The sequence below is a fragment of the Gavialis gangeticus genome, unplaced genomic scaffold, assembly GCF_001723915.1.
Source record: "Gavialis gangeticus isolate Ggan-Ray unplaced genomic scaffold, GavGan_comp1, whole genome shotgun sequence".
Classification (NCBI taxonomy): Eukaryota; Metazoa; Chordata; order Crocodylia; family Gavialidae; genus Gavialis; species Gavialis gangeticus.
The window spans coordinates 12,836,986-12,842,441 of record NW_017729014.1 but is presented as its reverse complement, the minus strand read 5'-3'; the positions used below and the strand labels follow the sequence as shown (position 1 = coordinate 12,842,441).

General features: G+C 48.3%; 1 protein-coding gene across 3 annotated transcripts in view; it reads right to left on the bottom strand.

Moving 5' to 3' along the window:
* Positions 1 to 5,456, bottom strand: part of ENO1 (enolase 1) — a 23,155-nt gene extending 17,699 nt beyond the window's left edge. Inside the window, exons 1-2 of one of the 3 annotated variants that reach the window (XM_019511787.1) lie at positions 5,452 to 5,456; positions 855 to 859 (exon numbers count right to left, since the gene is read on the bottom strand). The gene's annotated coding sequence lies outside the window, so the exon portion shown is untranslated. Of the gene's footprint in view, positions 1 to 353; positions 378 to 854; positions 878 to 5,451 lie in introns of those variants that run through there. The other 2 variants (XM_019511788.1, XM_019511786.1) reach the window with 2 other exon arrangements.

The following is a 5,456-nucleotide window of genomic DNA, read 5'->3' as shown; positions in this document are numbered from 1 at the left end:
GGGACAGGAGGAGGAACAAGGAGGAGGATGAAGATGCAGGGAGGGAATAGGAGGAACTAGGAGGAGGATGAAGATGCCCACGGGGGGAGGGGGGATGGGACTAGGAAATGGAAGGAGGGAAGAGGAAGAAGGTGAAGAAGTATTTGAAGAAGCGGAAGGACGGACTAGGAAGCGGGAGGAGGGCCGAGGAAGGAGCTGACGATGGTGGGAGCAGGGAAGCCGCCTGCCCAGGGCACAGCCCTGCTCCCACTCCCACTCCCACCCGCCTCCCGCTCAGCCCAGCCCGGCCCGCTACCCGGGGCGCGGCGCGGGAGAGACGCAGCGCCCCCCGCTCCCTGCAACCCCGCACGCACCGGGATCGCGGCAGCGCCCAAGCCCGACACGACACGACACGACACGACACGACTGGTTCCGCCGACAGCGCTGCGAAAGTGGGCCGAACGGCCGCCCCGCGCGCCTATACCCGCCCCATGCGGATGCGCGGCCCGGCCCGCCGCGCTATTGGTCCGCTCGGCCCCGGCGGCCGCCTCCTATTGGCCCAGCGGGGCCTGGCCCCGCCCCGCCTCTGCGGTCGTGCGGGACGTGCGGGCCCGGTGGAAAAACCCCGCGCTGCCAGGGGTTACCCCCGCGCCCCCCGGCATGCGCACACGCATAGCAAAGGCCTCTCGGGTTTGGCAGGGCCGCAAAGAGCGGGGGTGCCCTATGCCTGCAAATCCGAACCCCCTTTTTAAAAGAGGTGCTCTTGGGTGCCTCGTGTTGCCGGCCGGGTCCTGCTAGAAGGGTTGTGCTGGGTAAAGCGGAGGAGCAGGCCCCAGGGCCGCCCACCCAGGCACTGGAGCCAGGCCTGGCTTTACTGGGACTAAGAAGTTGCTGGGGAAGGTCCTTTCGGGCCTCCAGATGGGTTTGCAACTATCCCCCAAATGCAGAAATTAATAACATAAATAATAATAAATTGGAAAGGTTTCTCTGTTTGGACTTTGCCTTTTGGAATGGTTTTCTTTCGGAAAATTTACCTAAAGTTACTCGTATTAAAAAACGGGGCGAGGACCCTGAAAACAAAAGCTAGCGCTTTGGTTCAGATGGAAGAAAAGCCCAGATGAAGTCGTTTGGGGTTTTCCCTTTGCTCAGCAAACTGGAAAAGTAACAGTTTGGTCCGAGCTATCGTGGACGAAATCAGGAAATTGCAACAAGTCCCGTTCCCAGTAAACTTCTTCCCTGCCTGCCTTCCCTTCTCTTTGGCTGCGGGGAAGATGAAGGAAGAGGCTAGGACAAAGTGTGGGCAAGCAGTTGTGGAGAAGAAAGGCGGTGGGGGGGTACTGGAGAAATGTAGCCAGGTGCTAAGCGGTGAGGATTCAGTGAGTTTAGCCTGTCATGGCATCGACAAGCCTTTTTGCACTTCTGTTATCCCCTTATGAAATGCAGGCCTTAGGGTCAAAGGGTAAGGCACTGATATTTGCAGCTAACACGTGCATTGACATTTAGCCCTTCATAAGATTTGGGCGGGTGGAATGCAGCAGCGAGGGGGATGGGCGAGGGGAATTTCACTGTGGCTGCCAGGTTTCAATCCCTCCTCCCCACCTCAAGATTGTGCTCAACTGCCTCTCTAGAGATGACGTGCTGCATTGGCTCATAACGAGAGCTTTGAAAAGCAGGTTTTTTCATTTGACACAGAGAACGCACCAGAACTTCAGTCAGTGCAGCATCCTTTCATGTGACAGCCCAACCTTTTGATATGCCGCATCACAGAAACACAAATCAGATACAACCATCTTCTTTCGGCAACACAAAAACTGCCAAGTAATTTAAAAGGTCTTTGAAGAAAATGCCCCTGGACAGTTCATGCTTCCTTTCTCCAAATGGTCACTCTGAAGACGAGGGGGGAGCCGCCCTTTGTTAGCAGCTGAGGAGCACGTGCTCTGCAAAACTGCTCGTGCCTAAGTATTTGAAGATAAGAGCCACCATTGTTAGCAATGGGGATTTGGGATGTGTAAAGAATGCTGCATTTAGGCCGAGGGAAGTTTTTCATTTCAGTCTGCTTTGGAGTAGGAGGCCTGTGTCCTGTAAGTGAGAACAAGACCAGCCAGTTAAAAATATATATTTTGCAGTGGATAGGTATTTGAAATACTTATTGGTACTTGCTGTGTGTTTTCAAGATGGGGATGATAGCAATGCTTAAAATGGACTACTGGCAGCCCTTGGACTTACAACACAACTGGTTCCTGAAAACTGTCTCTCAAGTAGAAACGTTGTAACTTGGAACTGATTTTCCCATAGGCTGCAATGTTATAAATGGGGGATTGGTGCCTGAACCAAGGCCCAATACCCTATTTTCACCAAAAATAACCAAGAATTTTGTACTCAATCACTTATAGATGCATAATATAGCTACATTAATGTATTTAGACTGTAAATAGTAATCATATTGATTCGGAAGGACTTCTTTGCTGGACTCTCTGAAGGGCTTTTGGCTGGACTCTTCTCAGGAGTCCTGGCTGCAGGTTCTGGAGTCTTGAACTTGTTCGCTGGCGTGGTGTTGCATCAGATCAAGCATTGTAAAGTTGAAACTGAAGTCAGAAAGTTGAAACGGTGTCAATTTGTAAAAGTTGTAAGTGCGAAATGTTGTAAGTTGAGGACTGCCTGTACACATGCTGCCCATAGGCGACAAAAAGAAATACTTGGGTACATTGTTCCAGCCTTACTTCTCTATGAAACAAAGACACAGAAATGGATGAGGAACGAATATTGAAGCATGGTCTCTCCCCCGCACCCAGCCTCTCTCTCACCCGCTGACTCCTCAATTTACATCTTCACTGACTACCTATCTTGCATGCAGACCAGCCCAGCCTCTGGCTTCTTGACTTTTCACCCCATCCAGGAAGAGCACACACCAACTGCAGAAACTTCCTCAGCCTGACGAAGGGTTTTTAAACCCAAAAGCTTACTTAAAATTCCACCCCCAACTATCTAAGCTGGTCCAGTAAAAGATATCAGATTCACCCGAAGAACCTTGTGTGATGAACCATGATAAACTCTGAGAGGTGAGAATTTCTTAGGCTGATATCTTTTATTGGAACAACTGCGTAGTTGGGATAGTTAGACAAGCTTCTGAATGCAAGACATTCTTCACAAAGAAATGCAAAACTCTGAACTTCGGGGTTCAGAGATTATAGTTTTTATTAGACCTACTAAGAAATTGCAAAAAATTTATCTTTCTTTGCAAGTTTTCTGGCACATGCACCCTTCTTTAGGCTAAAGGGAAATTAAGAAGGGCACATGTGCCCGAAAGCTTACAAAGAAAGATAATATTTTTGCAGTTTCTTAGTTAAAAGGTATCATCTCTGAACCAAGAGTTTTAGAGTTCTGCATTTCTTTTTGCCTCAGACCAACAGGGCTTCCAAATACATCCCTGAGACATTCTTCAACAAGTTCTGTGAAATGTATTTGGATTTTGGAACAAATCGATATCAACAGCACTTGCATCTCTTTTGGGTTCGCTATCCGTCAACAGCCAACAGCAACAAATGCTTGCGGAAGGCTGATCTGGAAGCCAAATCATGTGCGTGTGTTCATAATAAATTAATTTTAAATGTGCACTCACGGTGGGCTCCTGCATCAAACAGACAGAGCGCACCTATAAAATGCCACCTGATTTATCTAACCAATTGCAACTTGGCAGCATTTCTAAAGTAGCATATTTCAAGGGCCAAGTGATCTCCCAAGACAGTTTAGTATCACATGCCATGGAATCAAAACTGTTTGTCAAAATAATGTGATAAATACTTCCAAAGAAACTGTGCTCCATTCAAGGACATTTTGTGACAAGCACAGTAATCAGATAAATTTTCAATGGTACTGATTCACTCAGCTGTACTTATTATTTCTTGTTACTGGGATAACACTTGAAAGGCATGTGATGTTGAACTATGCACAAAATGTGCAGAGTCCCAGCTCTGGAAATTAATAGCTTGCTTTTTATGGAGTCAATGGGGATCCCTTGTCATGGTGTATAATAAGAACGTGATGTTTTGTGCGAGTCATTCCCCATTGAAAAAGCCGCTGAGAAATACTTTCCCCCCTAGGATTCACTTGATCATCTTGCACTATCAGCTGTTCCCAGCCCACAGCTGAGTAAAGCCTTACTGGACTCAAAGCTTCTGCTTGACATCCCAAAGAGTATAAGGCCAGAGCCAGCGTGAGCTGCGGAAATTGAGACATACCCTGATCCATAAGCAAAGATAGAGCTGCCAGTCTCTTCCAACTACTTTGCTTCCAAGGGTACTTGTTGGACTGGCTGTTCTGATTAGAGAGACATAGATAGCTGTGCTGGTCTGAAGTCAAGTAGAAGGCAGAGTAGCTTTGCACCGTATAGACCAGGGGCGGGCAATTTTTTTGGGTGGAGGGCCGCTTGCTGAGTTTTGGCAAGCCATCGAGGGCCACATGACAAGCAGCCAGGGATGGATAAATATTGATTTTCTAAATTTTGTAGGGGCCCCATGGGCTGGATAGAATGCTCTGGTGGCCCACAGGCTGCATTTTGCCCACCCCTGCTATACACTAGTTAAAGTGTGCATGTTTTTGTGTGTGTGTATGTATAGAGAGCACATGCTTTTGTGGGCTGAAGCTCGCTTCATCGGATGCTGTGAAAGGACATTCAGTGTTCTGATCAGGTCAGCCAGGTCACACACCTGTAGCTAAAATGCAGGGCTCTTTCTGGGTTGTTACAGGACACAGCTATGCTAAGGTCCAGCATAACTGCTATGGACAGGACGAGATGATGTGTAATGGGGAAAGGGTCTCAGATTAGAGAGATCCCTTCACAAGGCTAAAATGAGACAAGTGGATAAAGTTACACTGCCGGGATCACAGCTGATGCAATCTGTGAAAGGACAAAGGAAGTCCCTTGTTCTCACCGTCTCTGCTCCCTCTTTGCTATCAAATATTACCACACTTGTTGGGATCAGGACTTCCTATGTTGCTATGTGAAACGTGCAGCTCTGTATAGGGATTGATGCTTCCTTGGGCTCGAAATACCATGAAGAATTCTGGCCCCATTAAGTTCTTCTATTTCTAGGGAGTTTGCCATTTTCCTCTCGTCATGAGCCCTAGCTATCTGGGACAGCGCTTCTCCTTCCGTATGCTGGGAAGTTTCAAATTGGTAGCTGTGCTCTTGCTCAAAGCCCTAGATGGGATGCAAGGCAGGGCATTCCCAGAAGAGGATGCTGTGTCTAGCACAACTGGTGCCTGGTGCAGGACTGTAGCTCTTCGTCCTCATATCAGGATCCCTGACTCTGGAACAGCCTTTCCGCATTGGTCTGACAGCGTCCAGCTTGACTTCAAGACAGGGTGCAAAGCCTGTCCATTGCTTGAAGATTCAGGCATATACTGATTACTTCTATAGCTGACTCAGGTTGAGTCTCTGTCTAGGCGGATCTGCTTTGGGGACAGCTCTACCCCAG